General features: G+C 49.1%; 1 long non-coding RNA gene across 1 annotated transcript; it reads left to right on the top strand.

Annotated features, from left to right (window-relative positions):
• The first annotated feature begins 1550 nt into the window (after positions 1-1550).
• LOC111773906 (uncharacterized) lies at positions 1551-2895 on the top strand. The gene is made up of 2 exons (XR_002808618.2): positions 1551-1677; positions 2609-2895. It is a non-coding gene; the product is annotated as an uncharacterized lncRNA (long non-coding RNA).
• Positions 2896-19985: the final 17090 nt, after the last annotated feature.

Below are 19985 nucleotides of genomic sequence, written 5' to 3'. Positions count from 1 at the left end.
AGGTGCCCACCTAGAATGAAAGGAGCTTGGATGCTTCTGAAGGAGGGAGACCTCACAACCTCATTCTGGAAACGGGCACATGTGGCCCAGTGGGCAGGTGTGAGGGGCCCACTGTAAAACTGGAGTTTCCTGGATGAAATTCTGCATGGAATGTAATGTTTTTTAAAGAATGAGTTATAAAAATATATCGATTTGAAGTTTACGTATCTTTTATTGAAAGCCAATGGTAACCACAGCATTTGTTCAGCTGTAGAACTTAGACCAATAAAATATTTTTTCAAGGAGGAATGTTTTATAGCTGATATTGTTTACAGTTGTTGGCCACGGTGATAATAAAGGGCAGCCGGCTTCTGGTTGATTACTGTTTTAAAATTTTCTACAGACAATGCACCCTATTGCCTGTCCTTGACCACAGGGGAACACAGTCCCCACCCTCCTGTTCTTGCACATTGTTGATAAGAGGTCTAACTTTCTTTTATTATTATTATTATTTTTTTTTTTTGAGGAAGATTAGCCCTGTGCTAACTACTGCCAATCCTCCTCTTTTTGCTGAGGAAGACTGGCCCTGAGCTAACATCTGTGCCCGTCTTCCTCTACTTTCTACTTGGGACGCCTACCACAGCATGGTTTGCTAAGCGGTGCCGTGTCCGCGCCCAGAATCCGAACCGGCGAACCCTGGGCTGCCGAGAAGTGGAACATGCGAACTTAACGCTGCGCCACTGGACAGGCCCTCTAACTTTCTTTTATAAAGTGGTACAATGATGGCTCATGTCAACAGATAGGTGGGACAAGAGGACTGGCAGATGCTTTGACCACAGGCAGGGATATCTTAGGAAGGAGGCCATAGGGAATATGAGTTAGCGGAAATTGATTGCCTTCCAATTGTGCTGAGTCCTCCTGGGCTGACTGAAGGACGTCTGTTTTACATAGCAGCCAGCACAACCTTTGGCCCCTCTTCACTTGTTCCTGTCTCCATCCTTCTGTCCGGAATGCAGATGCTGCCATCCTGGACCATGAAGCTGAGGGACTCACCCTATGACTGGCCGACCAGGAAGGAGCCTGGGACCCTGAGGAGTCCATGGAGAGTGCTCTGTATCTCCAGACTTTATTGATGTGAGAGAGGAAGAAGATTCCATCTTTTAGGGGGTTCTTGACGCTTCCATGGGTCAGAGAAGGCTCTGACATTTAAAGAGCCTGAGGTCTAAAGGATGAATGTGTTTTCTGAGTAAAAAAGAAGAGGGAAGACAATTTCAGGGAGTGGAAAGCTCAGGAAGGAAAGTCAAAAGCCAAAAGACAGCATGGTGAGTTTGAAGAAAGGAAAGACGCTCAGGATGGGGGAACTCAGCACTCAAAGGAATCTTGGGGGTCTGGAGAAGGAACTCCAGAAGAAGGGCAGAGGATTTATCTGTGCTTGTTAGCATAAACTAATATCATAGTATGGGAGCTCTAGCAGGTTCTCAGAGGCCAAACCAAGAAATCCAGGGCCCCGCCCTCCCAGGGCTGCCCCGGGCAACTTCTGTTAGTAAAGAATCCTTTTTACTACCATCTGACTCACAATCGTCAGTGGTTTCTATGGTTGCCACCAACAACGAAGCATAAATCCATTCCCAGGTGGGTGGGGCTGTCCTCTCCTTTTCTGGCTCAGAACCCAGCAGAGCTTCCTGGCCTATAGCAGAGGTGAGTGGGGGAGAGAGTGTCTTTGTCTACAGAATCTCAGGTGTGCTTTTCCCTGGGAGGGGGCGAGAGAGAGGCTGGGGCAAGGGGCCGAGTGGGGTTGAGGGACAGGTCTCTGCAGACAGGCCTGGGGTTATGTGCAGTGTGCAAGAGAGAACCATGAGGCTCCAAACTGATCAGAACTGTTCTCTCCAAATAATTATGGAAGGACTCCAGGAAATGGAGAGAGAGACAGAAAACCCTGGGGCACGGAAGAGTTACAGCAAGATTCGGGGGACCTGGCCACTGTCTTCACCAGGGACGAGCAGAGTTTGTTCCCTAATATGGCGTGTGGGGAGACGGATAAGCCAGATTTACAAATGCAGAGCTAGAGGGACCGGGCTGTCTGACAACTGGTGGGGAGGTACACAAAAGAACCAAAAGAAAGGGAAGCCAGAGGGACAGGTGGCCTTTTAAAAGATTATCTCATCTTATTTTTGTTGCTGTTGAGTTAATTCCAGCACCTAGTGACCCAGAACTCTGCCTGGTCTTTTTGACCATCCTTTCACCTTCCGGTGCTGTAACAGGCAACGCTCTGCTGCTAGTCACCGGGTTTTCACGGCCAGCTGTTTCACAGCGTGGCCAGGTCCTTCTTCCTCCCTTGTTTTACCCTGGAAGCTCTGCTGACAGCTGTCCACCATGGGTGACCCTGCTCGTATTTGAAATAGCAGTGGCATAGCTTTCAGCATCACAGCAACACGCAGCCACCACAGATGACAACTGACAGATGGGTGATGTGGTTCCCTGACCTGAAAATGAACCCGGGCCCCAGTAGTGAGAGCGCCAAGTCTTAACCACTAGACCACCAGGGCTGGCTATCTCATCTTATCATTTGCACAAAGTCTTACAGGTTACGAAGGACTCGGGCATCCATTTTCCTCTTTGTTTTTCACAGAAGCCTGTGAGGAAGCCAGAGCAGGAAATGCCAATCTATTCGAACACGGGGAGACTAAGGCTTATGGAAGTTGACTAACATAACCCAGGTCAAAACTGGGGCAAAGTCTAGACCTTGAGGCTCATAGTCCAGTACTTTTTCTGCTAAATCGATGTTTCTCAAACTTTGGCATCCATGGACCGTTTTAATGGATGTCTGGTACACACAAAGTGCCAGAAGTCTTAATGAATTTTAAATTGTTACAAATTTTAAAATAATGTAATAAAACATTGAAAAAGTAACAACAATGGCTTTGTTTTAAATCAATGAGAAAGATACTATTTGTAATCTTCACTAAAGTATTTACATTCAGCTTGATGTCAGATAATTTGAGCCATAGCTCAAGTCCCATATCCACTCAGTTTTTTTCTATTTCTACTAAGTTAGGAAAACTAAGGAATAGCATTGAGTGCTTCATCAGACAGTCTTGGATAAGCAGACGGAATGTGGGCTCAGAACCACGGGGAGCATTCTCAGTGAAGGTGGTTTGCCCAACGACCAGGCTCGGCAGTTGCCAGAGTGACTGTCCCCACCTGCAGGCGGGGGCGAATGGATTCTTTAGACAATCCTTTGCTTCATTCGGTTTTGGAAAGTACTTCTTGTTCTAATGTAGAATTTCTAGTGGTTTTTTTTTTTTAATTGGGTAAAATATGCAGAACAAAAAGTTTACCATTTTATCAAAGTAGTTTTAAAATATATCCAATAATATGATTTTAATTCTTTCAAAAAATATTTAGGGGCTGGCCGGTGGCCCAGTGGTTAAGTGCACATGTTCCGCTTCTGTGGCCCGGGGTTCGCTGGTTCGGTCCCTGGTGCAGACGTGGCACTGCTTGGCAAGCTATGCTGTGGTAGGCGTCCCACGTATAAGATGGGCACGGATGTGAGCTCAGGGCCAGTCTTCCTCAGCAAAAAGAGGATTGGAGGTGGATGTTAGCTCAGGGCTAAACTTCCTCAAAAAAAAAAAAAAAATTAAATGTTGGGAAGTAGTAAAACTTTGATTGTGCCAGAGTTCTAGCTTTAAGAGATTCTGATATTTTATTCTCAACATTAAAATTGTGACATTTTGGTCCTGAGTGATAGGTTCTGATATATCACCAAGGTACAGTACTTGAACAAACCATTTGCAATTGGAGAAATGCTCTCTACTAGCATTATCAACGTCATGAAGTATCACCTCATATTTCAAAAACTCATGTAATGGGAAGGAAAAAGTAAAACTATCTTTATTTGCAGATGACATGATCTTACATATAGAAAATCCTAAAGAATTTACCAAAAAAAAAAAAAAAGATTAAGGCTAATAAATAAGTTCACCAAAGTTGAAAGATATCAGATCAATATACAAAATTCAGTTGCATTTCTGTACATTACCAACGAACAACCTGAAAGTAAAATTAAGAAAACAGTTCCATTTATAACGGCATCAAAAAGAATAAAATGCTTAGGAATAAATTTAACCAAAGAAGAGCAAGACTTGTACACTATGAACCACTGTTGAGAGAAATTCAAGAAAGTCTAAATAAATCCGTGGGCCTCCCCTGCTCATTGCTTGGAAAACAATATTGTTAAGACGGCAACTCACCAAACTGATCTGCAGATTCAATGAAATTCCTATCAAATCTGCTTTCTTTGTTTATCCTTTTGCAGAAATGGACAAGCCAATCCTAAATTTTGTGTAGAATTACAAGGGATCAAGAATAACCAAAACAATCTAGAAAAAAAAAAAGAACAAGGTCGGAGGACTCATACTTCCCAATTTCAGAACTTACTTCAAAGCTACAATGATCAAGGCAGCGTGGTACCGGCACAAGGACAGACATAGGTCAGCGGAAGAGAACTGAGAGTCCAGAAATAGACCTATACGTTTATGGCCAATTGATTTTTGACAAGGCAGCTAAAAACATTCAATAGAGAAAGAACAGCTTTTTCAGCAAATGATGCTGGGACAACTGGATATCCACATGCGAAATAATGAATTTGGACCCTTACTTCATGCCATATACAAATCTAAACTCAAAATACACCAAAGACCTAAATGTAAAAGCTAAAACTATAAAACTTCTAGAAGGAAACATACGTGAAAGTCTGCATGACCTTGGATTAGACACGACACCAAAAGCACAAGCAATCAAAGAAAAAAATAGATACACTGAACTTCACCAGAATTAAGAACTTTCATGGGTCAAAGGACACTTACAAGAAAGTGGAAAGACAACCCACAGAATGGGAGAAAATATTTGCAAATCATATATCTGACAGGGGTCTGGTGTTCAGATTATATAAAGAACTCTTACAACTCAACAATAAAAAGATAACCCAATTGAAAAATGGGCAAAGGATTTCAATAGATATTTCTCCAAAGAAGACATACAAACAGCCAAAAAACACATGAAAAGATGCTTCGCGTCATTAGTAACTAAGGAAATGCAAATCAAAACCAGAATGGGATATCACTTCACGCCCACTAGCATAGTTATAATAAAAAAAAAGAGAAAACAACAAGTGTTGATGAGAATGTAGAGAAATTGGAACCCTCATACATTGCTGCTGGGAATGTAAAGTGGTTCAACTGCTGTGAAAATCAGTTTGGCAGTTCCTAGAAAGATTAAATATAGAATTACCACATGACCTAGCAATTTCATTCCTAGGTATATACCTGAGAGAATTGAAACATGTGCTCACACAAAGACTCGTACATGAATGTTAATAGTGGCATTATTCATAATTGCCAAAACGTAGCACCAACCAATGTCCGCCAGCTGATGAACAGACTAACAAAATGTATGTCCATACAATTGAATATTATTTAGCCATAAAGAGCCAAAGTGACCTGCTGATAGGTACTACAACATGGATGAACCTTGACAATATTATGCTAAGCGAAAGACGCCAGTCACAAAAGGTGTTATATGATTTCATTGATATAAAATGTCCAGAACAGGCAAGTCCATAGAGTGGAGGATCCAGAAAGTGGATTGGCACGTTGCCAGGGGGCATGAAGGAGGAAGGGAATTTGGACTAACAGCTAATAGGGTTGGGGTTTCTTTTTGGGGTGATAGAAATGTTCTAGAATTAGATACTGGTGATGGTTACACACCATAGTGAATATACTAAAAACCACAGAAGCGTACATCTTAAAATCGTGAATTTTATGTTATGTGAATTATACCTTAGTCAAAATGGTAAAACAAAACAATGAAATTTATGTGAGCACCTTTGCCCTCTGAAGACAGTACTTTGCAGGGGCTGAGGGAGGAAGCAGTTTCTTGTAATTGCTGCCTAAATGTACGTGAACACGTTGAAAAGAATGTATGTCTGGTGACTGCAGTTTGAATCATGGTGAAAACATTTTTTATTTCCTTCCACACCAAATTGGGTTCAGGAGGTTTACTGAGCACTCTCAGTGGTTCTCTGTGAATTAAACAGTGTTCAAACCGGCATTCATGTGATGATAATAATAATTAAACTTTACTGAGTATTTCCTACATGCCAGACAATGCCCTAAGTCCTTTATATGGATTTCTTCACTAATCTTTACCAGTAATTATTATTACTATTATTATCATCATTCCTAATTTTCAGGGGAAAAAACCGAAGCAGAGAGAGGGACAAGCTCTTTTATTAGAATTTCACCTCTCTGCCTTCTTGCTCCCAAAGCCAGTGTTCTCATTTGTGTTGATTCCAACATGTATTTTTCACTCACAAAATAAACTCTAACAGCACAAGATACTTTTCTCTAGTAGTAGGGAGTTTTAGAGATAAACAGAAAAAAATTCACTGACTACTTTGCCCTCATGTTTTCCTCCTTTTAAAAGCTACTTCACAGTCTGTATAAGAGGATTTTAGCCAACCGTAGAGAAATGAATGCCAACATACATACGTGATGGCGACTGCTTGCCATTGTTATGTGACATCCAACAATGGCATTTGATAAAACTCTTTCTCTCCTAGTCTTTATGTCACTAACTTCACAACTGGTTTGTCCGTCTTGTTTGTCGTGGCGTGACTCGCACCTGTATTTGCTCTGAGGCGTGAGGGCAAATGTGAGTCATGTGTTATATTCTTGGTGGCTTTCTCTCTCTTTGGCACAAAATTAAACTTTTCTTCTGGGAAATGCTATTTCGTGCTTCTTCTGGAAAAAATCAGTAGGCTCTGACTGTGACCCACACAAAAGCTTTGATGACTTTGAGCCAGGATTTGACATTTCACAGCCGATGCTGCCTTGGGGCCAAGAGGTGGCTACGCAATAAAGCTCAATTTCCAGATAATCCTTGCGGTGGTTTCTATCCGCAGTTTCTTTTGCTTATTGTGCAAAATAATCACGCTTCCCTTTTCCTCCCTCCCAGCCCCTGTGGACATATTCTATCCACCCTGAAATCTGGTTCCCTGTTTATGGATCACTGTTCTAAGTTGTCGTCTCTCTTACTATTTTCATGGCTACTTTTATGAGTCAACGAAGCACTTTTGAACCATTAATGACTTTTTGTAATTTGGGGATGTAACATAGCTCAACGGTGTGAATACATAAAGCACATTTTAAAGCATAAACAAAAACATGCATATGACAGGAAAACAAGATTAGCCAAGGTAAACTGCCCCTATTAATTAAAGCAGTCCTGAAAACTTTGAGTGCAATCATGATTAAGGACGTAATAACTATTAACACAGTGAGACTTCCGTGATATCGTCATCAATGCCGTATTTCAAATTTGCAAAACTTAGGGAACAAAATCGTTCATCACTTTCCCCCCTGAAACTACTGGTCTCCTGAGGACCCATTGATGCAACTGCCCTTGGAAACAGTTCACTGCTTCAAGAGATTTTAAATTCCTCAGAGACGGGCCGTGGGGAAGATGACCAAGGACAGCTAGGTGGACAGAGGCTATCTGAAGTGTGGAGGGGAGACTCGGAGAGGGGACTCAGGAGCACGTTCCCACGGAGTCCATTTCCTCCTCTGGCCGCGGAGTCCTATGCGATGGCTACAGCCCACCACAAGAGGGCACTGTAGAACCAGGGATGCCAGCCTCCGACCCGGCGGATCTATTAGTAGTATTCTCCTCCAGGCGATTTCCAGCAGCTACCCAACACTCTGTTCTTTCATCATATTAATTTTGTTTTTCTCTCTTATGTTCAGAGTTCCTAACCTGGTGACTTTGGTCAGGCTTCTGATGCTCAGTGAACATCTAGAATTTACATGTAAAATATGCATGCCTGTGATTAGCTGCATTTTTCTATCTAGAGGGAGCTTTCATAGTTTTGATCAAACTCTCAAAGGGACTTGTGACCTCCCCAGCCCCAAAAGCAGTAGCATTTCTTTGAAGGTGTAGAAGACAGTGATATGAAGTACTTATGTCATTGTTGTCTACGTCTTCAAGCACTTCATATATGTTATTTAACATAATCCTCGAAACTACCTTGCAACATATCCCCACAAAGAACAGAAGTTCAAGAAGGCGAAAGGACTTTGCCCGGGTCACACAGCTACCAAGTGACAAGGCTGTGATGTCATTCTAGGAAGGGCTGACTCTCACTGCGCTGTTGCCACAATGAAAAAAAAGTGAGAGACTCATTTGTTGACTAGCAAAGATGTAGGACGTACTGAGTGTGGTCCAGCCGCCCACGTGCTGGGTGCCAGGGACCAAGCGGGGAGCGAAGCAGCCTTGCTTCCTGCCTTCAGGGCTTAGCGCCTGGAGGTGGGGGCGGCGGAGGGGGTCATGTTAGTGGGAAACAGACAGTAAACAAATAAACATGTAATTGCAAATTGAGAAAAGTACTCTGAAGGAAATAAACAGAGGACAGCGACATAGAAAAGTGGGGAAATCTACAGACAGGTTGGCCAGGGAAGGCCTGTCTGAGGAAATGGCATGTGAGCTCAGACTAAAGGATGAAGGAGCCTGCCGTGGGCAGAGGTGGAGACAGAGCCTTCCAGGAAAGGGCGAGCTGCCTGGGGATGCATCTGAGAGGCAGCCGGTGGCTGAGCAGGGAACCAGGAGCAAAGGCAAGAGTGACAGTGAAACAGAAGTCATCAGCGCTTTCCGTGTTAGGTAAGGAATTCAGATTTTATTCTCAGAGATATAGGAAGTCATGGTAGGGTTTAACTATCTATGGTCGCAGGGATGACTAAGATGGCCGAGACCGAGTGTAATGGAGAAGACGGGGAGGCCGAGAACCAGACCCTGCTGTTGGGAGTTGGGAGGAGGAGGTGGAAGCAGAAGAGGAGACAGAGGAGGGGGAGGAGCAGCAGGAAGCATGTGCCCAGGAGCCGAGGGAGGAGGGAGTGGTGCACTGTGAAGCGCCCCGCTGTGCCCACCGACGGGAAGAGGACCAGTGCCCACGGGGCTGGGCAGCGTGGAGCTGTTGGTGACTTGGACAAAAGCAGTTCCAGCCGAGAGGTAGGGGCAGAGGCCGACAGAAAGGAGAACAGAGGTGAGGGAGTGCAGACAAGAAAAGCAGGCAGCTCTAAAGGATGGTGGAAATGTGGGGCAGCCCTGAGCGAGAGGGAAAGACAGGGGAGTTTTGGTGGTTATTTAGCTTTTAAAAATGCATTTGGCACAAGACCATGTTTTGATGCTGAAGGGAATGATCTGGTGGGGAGAGAGTGACAACGCAGCTGGCAGAGTGGGGGTAACTGAGAAGGTGAGAGCACGCGGTCCAGGGCTCCCGTGGGCTGCTGGTCTTTGGGAGGAGGGACCCTTCCTCTGTGGTATCAGGAGAGAGAAGGGTGATGGGGTCTGGTGTAGGTGGGTGAATTTGGTCACAAGAAGTGGAGAAAGCTCTTGTCTGCTGGCTCTACATTCTGGTGAAGTGAGAAGAAAGCAGTCAGGTGAAATTCGGGAGGGGCCAGCGGGCCAGGAGCAGTGTTTTTTGAGGACAAGGAGAGTGGAGAGGGAGCTTACTTCAAAAACATCTTAGGATGGCTGGATGCTATAGAGCCCTGGAGGGTGGTGAGCAAGAAATCGCAGCGCCCCCTCCGCCTGATTGGTGTTTTCTCCAGTGATGCTTGGCTCTGTTGGTACAGCCTGGAGCAGCTCATTGAGGGCCGAGGTTTTGTTAGGAGAGTATGATGGGAGGGACACAAAGGAACTGGTTCAAAGGCAGTCCCTGGGCAGGGGGCCAGAGTGTGGGAAGATGGAACATGTGCCTGGGGAGCAAGGGCAGTGTCAGGTAAACGGTCAGATCCAGGTGTGGCCCAGGAGTGGGCGGCTACAGTGGAAGAAGTGCTCATCAGGAAGAGGACCAGGAACGGAGAGGCCATGGTGACGGGTGAGTCACCCATCGGGATGTTGAGGCTGCCTGGAAGAATGAGAGGCGTGCGATGGAGAGCAAGATGGTGAGCCAGGAGCTGAGTCTTCAGGCAAGGATGGGGAGTGGCCAGGAGACCAGCAGATGACAGCAAGGAGGAGACAGGTGTTAAAGATGCCTGAATTCTTAAAGAATGTTTCTAGGTGGGCAGGGACGGTAGTGGTGAGAGGTAACTTCTGGAAGCATCCATGAAGAGCCAGGAGGACACCAACCTCACTTCCTGCCCCTGAAGGATGTGGGGAATGTGAGAATAAGTTCAAGGCTAGATGTGAGAAAGAATTTCTGACCTTGACGGGGTAGGAGGAGTCTTTTCTTCCCAGAGAAGTTTAGGAGCTGAGCCTGCCCCACCCCCAATCCTTCACTTCTCTATCTCCCAATCTTTCTGAGGTCTGTTAGGGGCTGTCTGGCTTCATTTGGTGTAGAGGTTTCATTCAGTCAACACAAATTGATTGAGTCTCAAGACATGTCGACATTCTCTCTTCCAGGCAGTGGAGAGACAGTAGCGAACAAAACAGACACAAAGAAATCCTTGCCCCGTGGAGCTGGCTTCCTAGCAGGAGATGTGTTTAGACTGAACCACCTGCCGGACAAGCCTGAACCAACTGCTGGACACGACTGAACCACCTTAGGTTTGTTCTTGATGTGAAAGCCACCAGCAGGTTAAGTTACTCACGGGTGCTGGGATCCAGATGTGGAGTGAATTACAAGAGTGTGTCACTTTTGGTGCCTGGGGGTGTGACACTGGAGGGAAATGGAAAGAGGGCCAGGACTTGGTGTCTAAGGCCTGGAGCTGTGTGACCTTGAATAAATCATTTACTTTTCTTGAAACTTGCCTGTTAGCTGATCCGTAAAGTGGGGGAGTAATCCCTCATTCCCGGAATTGTTGTGGAATTAAATGAAAGTGTTGCTTAAATAACTAAGTATTCTACAGTTTGTCATTATGCTGTTACTTAAGCCTTCATTTCCTTTTCTGAGTGTGGACACATAATAGCACCACCTCCCCCGAGTGATTGTGAGTATTAAAATAACATGCATAAAAGGCTTAGCAGAGTGTCTGGCACAGGGTACATGTCGGTCGCCATCATTAGTCCCCTGTTCATCTCCAGTGAATTCTTTGCTGTCTCAAGACCCAGCTCCACCAGGAAGGGGAAAGGAGTAATTGTGCCAGACTGAGGGCTGGGAGCCAGGGGCCTGGGCCTCACATGGTGAGCAGGTACGCAGGCGGGGCACTCACTTTTGGTGTCCTAGTTCCATGGGGTGAAGGAGGAGCAAGAAGCCCACTGCTGAGGAAGCCTGGTGAGGCTTCTGGGTAAGTGTAGCTGGAGGCGGAGTGGATGAGGACCCTGCATTCTTTTTGCCTGCTTCCCTCCCGGTTGCGCCCCAAAGTCCCTCATCCATTCATTCTTTTAGTACTTTTTTTTTTAGATTGGCCCTGAGCTAACATCTGCTGCCAATCTTTTTTTTCCTTCTTCTCCCAAAGCCCCCCAGTTCATAGTTGAAAATTCTAGTTGTAGCTCCTTCTAGGTCTACTATGTAGGATGCTCCCTCAGCATGGCTTGATGAGCCGTACCATGTCTGCGCCCAGGATTCGAACCAGCGAAGCCCTGGGCCACCGAAGTGGAGCGCAGGAACCCAACCCCTCGGCCACGGGGTGGACCCTTTTTAGTACATTTTTACTGAGGGCTTGTTATGTGAAAATACAGGGTGGAGAACCGGACAGAGGCGGTCACTGTTCTCAGGGCCCGCATCCCAGGTGGGGACAGAGGTGGATAGGAGCGGTAGGTGGTGGGTTAGTTTGTTGATCACCCTCTGGAAGCTAAGGGGTATTTCTGGTCTTTCCCCTTGGGGCCTGGGGTGGGTGGGTAGGCCGTCCCAGCTTCCAGCTCCAATTTGGCCTCAGCTTGGGGGTCCCAGGAGACTGCCCAGAAACTGATCTTTTAAAAGCACAAGTGTATTGTGGGGCGAGAGAGAGAGAGAGAGAGAGAGAGAGAGAGAGACAGAGAGAGACAGAGACAGAGAGACAGAAATCTTTCCCTCCAACTTTTTATTTTGAAAATGCTCATATCTACAAGGAAATGGAAAAATCCTACAACGAACCCCGTAGAGTCTTCACGTAGACTCCCTGTCAGCATCTTGCCCGAGCTGGGACGCCGGGAGCGGGTGAGAGACGGCGGTCCGAGGCTGGGCGCAGGGGCGGGCCGGGCGCGCGGGGACCCAGGCTGCGCCCGGGCTGGCCGCGAGGGGGCGGCGGGCGGCGGGCGGCGGGCGGACAGAGGCCGCTCCGTGGGGCGGCGGCCCGGTGAGTCACTGCGGCGGGAGGCTGAGTCAGCCTCTCGGGCCCCAGCGCCCCGTCGGTCCCTCGCTTCGCCCCCGCGCGCGCGCACAGAGCTGACCCCGGGAGAGCGCGGGCGCTCGGGCGCCGCCCTGTCGCTGGGCCCGCGCTCTCTGCCGGCCGCCTCCGGCCTCGTCTTCGGGCCGAGCCAGGGACCCAGGCCTCCCGATCGCCCTGCTCCGCGTGGCCTGCCCCGCGGTCTGCAATTTCCCTTTCCGGCGCCAGGGCTTCGGGAAGAGACTTCGTGCCGACTTGGGCCCTCGGCGCCCGGGTCACAGGGCAGCGCGCGCGAGCCCGCCGGGAACGAGACCCGGCCCGCGCCGGGGAGGGTCCGGGGCTGGGTGTCTTGCAGACGGGGCCGCGGCGATCCGGGGTCCCCCGCCCTCCGTGGCGAATTTGCTTCCCTTAGGAACGGCGTCAGGGCCCCGCCGTGGCCGGGCCCGGAGTCCGCGGCCTCTCGGTGCCAGGGCCGGGCGGCGGGCGGCGCGCGCAGGGAGACCTGCCCCGTGCCAAACCGCGCGAAGGAGCCTGGCTGTCCCCCGCGGGCGCGGGGCTTCGCGCCTCTTCTCGGAGTGAGTCGGAAGGCCTAGGGACCCCGGGCTCCTAGCTGCGGGGTGAAGGAAGTGCCCGAGAGGGTCTGGCCCAGAACCTGAGGGCGTTCCCGCTGCCGCAGACCTTGCAGAGCCCGGGCCGTCGGCCTGGCTGCGGAGTTCGCGGCCGGGAAGGGCAGCAACTTGTCCGAAGGCCTCGGAGAGGAGGCGCAGAGCTCTCGGGTCCGGGCCGCCCACCCCTAATGCCTACAGCATTGCCCGCACGTGGCCGTGAGACGTAATGCATCAGAAACGCTCTATTCGCCGAGTAGCTAATCTTTATAAGGCACTTCCCGCGTGCCGGGTATCATTCCATGTGCTCTTCATGTACGCGTTATCTCACAGCTACACTAAGACGTAAATACTATTGTTATCCCAGATGGCAGCTGAGGAAACAGAAGTTCAGAGAAGTTAGGTAACTTGCCCGAGATCACACAGCTAGGAAGTGTAGTGTGGGGGTTAAATCCAGACGCCCTGACCGTAGAGGCTTGTGCATGAGACTGACTTCCAATATTGGGGGAGTCCAGTAACGCTGGACTGTAGTGCTGTTATGTTACCACAGTAATACTGTGAGCGGTTTGCATCGTCAGGGTGTCTGAAGAGCAGCGTTAAATGCGGCACTGGGGGGAGGAGGCCTGGGGAGCGCTGCCCCTCCTGCCAGCGGCGGGAGCTCTGTAGTTGTCCCCTGGGTGCCACAGGGCCAGAAGCGAGCCCCTGCCTAGGCCTCTTTGTTACAGCCTTACCTACCCCTGTTGCCCCACACCTGGTCGCTGGCCCCGCTGTGCCCCCTGCCGGCTCGGCAGACCACACTTCCTGCTTTTGGGAAAGTTGCCTTTACCACAGGTTCCCAACAGAGTGGGAGGGCCTTGGGGGTCTTCGAGTTGCTGGGGGAGCAGGTCAGACAGGCAGACGCCCAGCCCACCGGATACACTGATCTCCACCTTGACTGCCCGTGGATGCCCAGTGGACTTGGAGGCAGTGCTGAGGCAGAGGTCCTACCCCCTAGAGATTGGGATTGAACAGATCTGGGGGTCCCCTGGGCGTGGGGATCCTAGCGTGCAGCTGAGGTTGGGCACCACTGCTCTGAGGGCTGAGTCTGTAGGGTTGAGGTGGCCTGGGAACCTGGACTTTGGAGAAGCTGCTCCTGCAATTGTTTTGTGCAGCTGTGTTTGCAAACCCATTGTGTAGAACTCACTTTCTTCCAGTTGGCTCTGAAGTGTGTCCCAGATTCTTCCAACGGGAGTGCCTGTGTCACATGGGGGAGCTGCTTCTGGAGTCGTGTCCCTTCTCAGCCTTTCCTGGCCCTGCCTCAGTTTAAAGGATTTCTCTCCATATCAGGCCCCAGTATTCCCTCCCGCTCAGGGGCTGCATTTCTGGCAGGTTGTGGGCAGGGCAGTCACTCTTCTGAGCTTGTCACCTGATGCTGGGCCCCTTGAACTCTGGAGGCTCGGGGCAGCCAGGCTGGAGGCTGAGGACCTGGGTGAGCCCTCCTGTCTGTCTCCTCCCCCAGGTCTCCAGTGGACTCCTTATCAGACGTGTGAGCCGCGTGCAGTGGTTGCCTCCTTGCCTCCTCATGCTGTTCATCTCTCTCTTTAGTTTGGCATTCTGCCCTGGAGTAAAGTTGTGTCTGTCATCTCTTAGCTTGATAGCCATTTTCACTTATCTTTGGGTACTTGTGTATCCTGGATGCCAGGTGCACATACTAGGTGTTAGGCTAGGAGTCTAGAGACCTTTGTTCTGGACTGTGTGCCCTGGCTCATGTCACTTAACCTCCCTGGCCCTCAATTTCCTCATCTGTTAAGTGGGCTGATATGTCCTGCCACCTTGCAATATTGCTGTATGGTTCAAATAAGATAGTCTGCAAAGATGTGCTTTGGGGACTGCAAATGAGGAAGCCAATGTTCTCTGTATTCACTGAATTGGATCAACTGAGCCTTCTTTTTCCTAGCTTTCCCTTTCTTGGAGAACACCCAAGATGTCAGCAGCTGGCATTAAAGTCCCCAACAACGGTATATCCTCGAATCTTGCCTCCTTTCCAGGTTAAATCAGAAGGTCCTCCTCGAGAGCCTACTGTGAGTACCCAGCATGGAGTTCGGTGGGAAGGGATCCTAGGCTGTTTGTTGAGAAGAAAGGCGATCCACAGAGAAAGAGAAGGGAGTGACGCTGGCTGAAGCAGAGCGCTATCAGCGCTGAACGCTTTGCCATCTCAGAGAAGAAATACTTTATGCAGAGGAGGAAGCTGAGCCAGACAAGCCCAGGACAGGTTGGAATTGGGTGGGGGTAGAGGGGGATGTGAGCACAGGGGCCCTGAGGGTGGATGAGAGCTGGGCTGAGGGGGAGGCTGAGGGAGAGAAGGTCCGGCCACAGGCCCCCCAGCTGCAGGCCCCCTGGCCCCTGGGTAGAGTAACCCGGCTCAGCAGGACTGACCCAGGCGGGGAGGCCTCTTAGAGACCAGCATGTCTAAAAATGGTGTCATCAAGCAGTCGGCTGACCATGCTCCGGCCCCTCTCCTCCTTGCCTGTGCTTCTCTGAGCCGAAAGTCACATCCTTCTTCCAGCAGTCTCCACTGAGGGAGACCTGGGGCCCTGCCCCTCTGGAATCTGCCGCTCACAGGAACCAGTTTTGGTGCATTTACAAGGAAGGACGAATCCAAGCCCCTTCCTCCCCTCCCACTGGAAGGGCAGAGGCAGGGCAGGCACGGATCAACGTGTCCCTGTGTTGCCAACACAGAAAAAGTTGCTTGTTGACAACAGTCTAAATGTGTTAGGTTGCCAGGTCACCCCTCCTCGATAGCTCCCGCATAATCCTTTCTCCCCAACTCTGGGTTCTATGGCACCCCCTGTGCCACCTCATTCTGTTGCTTCCTCCCCAGTCCCTCCCTCCCCGACATAATGTGGTCTGTTCCTGCCAAAGTGCCCCCACCCTCCACCCAGAGCTGCCATCCATTGTTCCCGTAAAGACTCTCCTTGGGAATGGAGGCAACAAGGGAAACCACTCTGTTTGGGGCTTGAGGAGGAAGGAAAGAGGGATGGGAATGGAATGGGTGGGTGATGGAAAAAGTGACTTCCAGCCATTCCCTGGACGTGGGCCTGGAAGGCGGCTTAGAGTGGTTACCGTGGTGATGGCCAGACTAGCACACTGCACTTCCCCTCTCCCAGAACTGAGGACTGTTTGTTGTGCCTTCTCCTCCCTATGCTGACACCCTCGGGCCCACGCCTGGTATGGAGTTCAGAACCCACAGGTTTAGCTGTAGCTGCTCGAGCCTCAGTTTCCCAGCCTGACCAAAGGGAGAGAAAGAGGAGGTGCTGGATATTCCTTCTGCCCCTCCAGACCCTCTTTCCGCTCTCTTCCACCTGCTCTGCGCCCCAGCAGGCTGACCTTTGTGGGCCGCCTCTACTGGGTTCCCTTGCCCGTTGGCTTCCAGCAAGCCGATGGGAGACAGCAGCGGGACCTGCAGGATGAGAGGAGAGGGGGATGGGCGCTCATTCCGGTGGCGGTGCACTTGCTGCTGGGCTGCTGCTGGGCAGCATTCCTCTCCTGAGGACCACAGCCCCAGGCAGGCAGCCCTCCCCTGCAGCTCCGGGCCTTGCTGGCCCTGCTCCCTCCCCCTGCATCCTCACCCCTACAGTGACGTTGGCTTCCAGCTCTTGCCAGCCCCAGGATGCTGTGCCATCCCTCGTTGGCTCCCCTCAGCCCTGCCTAGTCCTCTATCGTTAACCCCTCCACAGACTCCTAAGTCCCCACTTTGGGATGCGTCTCTCTGTTTGCTGCCGAGACCAAGACAGAAAATGTCTTCACAGTGAGGAAGGAAGGCCCTTGTCTCAGGACTCCTTTCTTGGTGATCAGGGCTCTGGCAGGCTGGTGTGTGGGTGGGCCAGCCTCCCAGGTGTAATCCAAGACTTACCCAGAAGCCTGCTCTGCCCACAAAGAGCCAGGCCGAAATCCTGAATTTAGAGGGCCATTTCTTGGATTAACAAGTTTCTCTGTAAAGCCCCCACGTTTCCCGGGGAAGGTGAGCACATTATCTAGTCATTCATTTCTCAACATGCCTGAGTTTCTGCAGGTAAGCTTGACCACAAGGACTGTGCCTGTCTTCACTGTGTAGACAGGGGTGGCGTGGGGCCTAGTAAAGAGTAGGATTAAATAGATATCTGTTGAGTAAATTTATTCACCATTCAACCAATGTTTCTTCAGTGCCTGCTCTGTTCCGGGCTGTTCTAGGTGCTTGGGATACAAAACAGAGAGAGATCCCCATCATGGAGACAGACAGACAGACAGACAATAAATTATATATATATATACACACACATACATATATATATATATATGTGATGTTGGAAGGTTATGAGTGCCACAGAAAATAAAAAGAGCGAGGTAAAGGAGATGTGGAGTGCTGGTGGCAGGTGTTACTGAAATGGTATGTAGGGAGGTTGGAGAGGCCTTATTGAGAAGGTGACATTTGAGCAGACTTGGAGTGGTGAGGGAGCTCCGCAGCTCTCAGGAGGGAAGAGAGATGCATGCGGAGGGAACAGCCAGGGCAAAGTCTCCATAGCTAGAGCCTGCCTGGTACCAGTCAAGAAGAGTAAAAAGGCTGGTGTGTTTGGAGCAGAGGGAACAAGGAAGAAGTGGTTTGCTATGATATCTTCTTCTTCCTTTTCTGGGCCTGGCTGACCTTTAGGGTCTCTTGCCTCAGCCCTGAGGCCTCCAAGGCCTGCCACCCCCTCTGGAGAACCCCATTGAACACCATAGTCCCGTCTAGACTTGCTCTGTCCCCATTGCTCTAAGCAGCCAAATCTCTTCCTGTTTCCTTAGTGTATCTGATCTTAGAGACAGTTGATAAGGAAGGCAAGGGTTCCTAATAAGTGAGATAAATGTGGCTCCTAGGAGTTTTTAAAGTGAATATGTTATAATCAACCCCATACTGGTGAGATTTAATGCAGGATAAGAGACTGTATTAAAAACAATCAGATACTGTCTGGTCCAAGATGCCGACATGGGAGGCTCCTGAACTCACCTCCTTCTACAGACACACTGAATTTACTGCTACACAAGGAGCGGTTCCCTCTAAAAGAAATCCAGAAATCAGCTGAGTGACTTCTGTATATTGGATGAACAAGAAAATACCCACATCGAAACGGTAGGAAAGATTGAGACACACTTTCGCCATAAAGCCCAGCCCAGCATGGTGACAGGTGACTGGGAGGGAACTCATAACTCCCAGCTTCTCCCTGAGGAGTGAAGGATTTGGTCCCAACATCTAGCTCCCAACCTTTAAGATTTTCACCTGAGGGATGGGCCCCCAAAACACTTACCTCTGAAAGTCAATGAGGCTTGTGTCCACCTGACCCATAAGACCATAACAAATATAGAAACAGTTCTTTGGGTTGCTAGGGTGACATCAGCATTATGGTGAAATGAATTGTTCCCTTTGTCTCTCCTTTCAAAGTTAAAATCAGTAGGACATCCACTGACCAACAGAGGGCTCCCTACACAGCACACCTGAGTGCCTGAGAGATCCATATGTCTGTACATCTGGAGCTCTGGGGGGCAGTGGAACCAGGGGACCAGCCCCTGTCCCTTTCCCTTATGGCAGTGATCCAAAACACAGATACCCTGGGTGGTGGTGGTGGTGCCCTGACCTGAGGTTTCAAAAAGCGCACAGGTGCTGGAGACCAGAAGCTGCAGGAGTAGCTATGGCACTCATGGCTTAGCCCTGCTCCTTCCCCAGGGGTGGTGGGTAGTGCCCATGACCTGAGACTTCAGGAGACACAGCAGTGCCAGCAATCCAGTCCCCGGTGGTGGCACCCCCGATACCAGCTCAACAAGCAGGAGGGGCTGCGTATAAGTTTCTGGGTCCCTGGCAGCAGCAGCAACACCCATGAACACAGTACCATCAGGAGTGGTGCTGCCAGCACCCCCAGATAACCTGGGAGCAGCAGCACAGATGATGCATGTGGCAGCAACACCCCAGCCTGTGGAGAACCTGTGGAGAGCCAGTAGGGGAACATGAGACCCAGGTAACCCTGGAAATAGCAGAGGTGCTTGCACCCTGGTGACCCCTGTGGCAATAACCATGACTGCAGTAACATCATAAGTGGCAAGGCACCAGTTACTTCAAAGGCACAAGCAGCAAAAGGAGGGCACTGATGATGCATCTGGCAGAGGCAGTGGAAGGTGGAAGGTACAGGCTCTCAAATACAACCAGAAGCAGCTCAGAACCAAAGTAACCAAAGCCATACTCAAATAAGAAGGGCGTTTACAAATGCACTGGCAAGGGAACAACTCATCAAGCACTGTGAAGAACAAACACTTAATTATAACACAAAGGCTAAAGGGAAAGAAAGCACCAAAAATAACTATAACTACTTCAATTTGGTAACAAACTCACAAAACAAAAAAGGCTGATTTGTGACAACAAAAACATAGAAGGGGAAGAGGAAAAGGATGGAACCTGCATAGGCTAGTGGAGATAAGATGCTATCAGCAGAAAAAGGACTAGCTTCTCTGTGAGATCTTTTATACAAACCTCATGGTAACCACAAAACAAAAACTCCAAGCAGAGTCATGAAACATAAAAAAACAGGAAATGGAGAAATACATCACAGAATACCACCAAACTGAAATGGCAGACAGAAATACAAGAAAAAAGAAATAATAGAAACATAGAGTAACCAGAAAACAAAAAGATAAAATGGCAATATTAAGCCCTCATATATCAATAATCACTCTAAATGTAAATGGATTGAATTCACCAATCAAAAGACACAGAGTGGCTGGATGGATTAAAGAACAAGACCCAACAATATGCTGCCTCCAGGAGACACATCTTAGCTCTGAAAATAAACATAGGCTCAGAGCGAAGGGATGGAAGATGATACTCTAAGCAAATGGCAACCAAAAGAAAGCCAGTATAGCATTATATATGAGACAAAATAGACTTCAAGATAAGACAGATAAGAGAAAAAGATGGATATTATATAATGCTAAAAGAAACATCCCACCAAGAAGACATAACACTTATTGATTTTTATGCATCTGACACAGGAGCACCAAAGTATATAAAGCAAGTATTAACAGACCTAAAGGGAAGAATTGACAGCAACACAGCAATAGT

Source organism: Equus caballus, chromosome 6 (genome assembly GCF_041296265.1).
Source record: "Equus caballus isolate H_3958 breed thoroughbred chromosome 6, TB-T2T, whole genome shotgun sequence".
NCBI classification, from domain to species: Eukaryota; Metazoa; Chordata; class Mammalia; order Perissodactyla; family Equidae; genus Equus; species Equus caballus.
The sequence above is the reverse complement of the archived record's forward strand: the minus strand, read 5'-3'. Positions and strand labels throughout refer to the sequence as shown.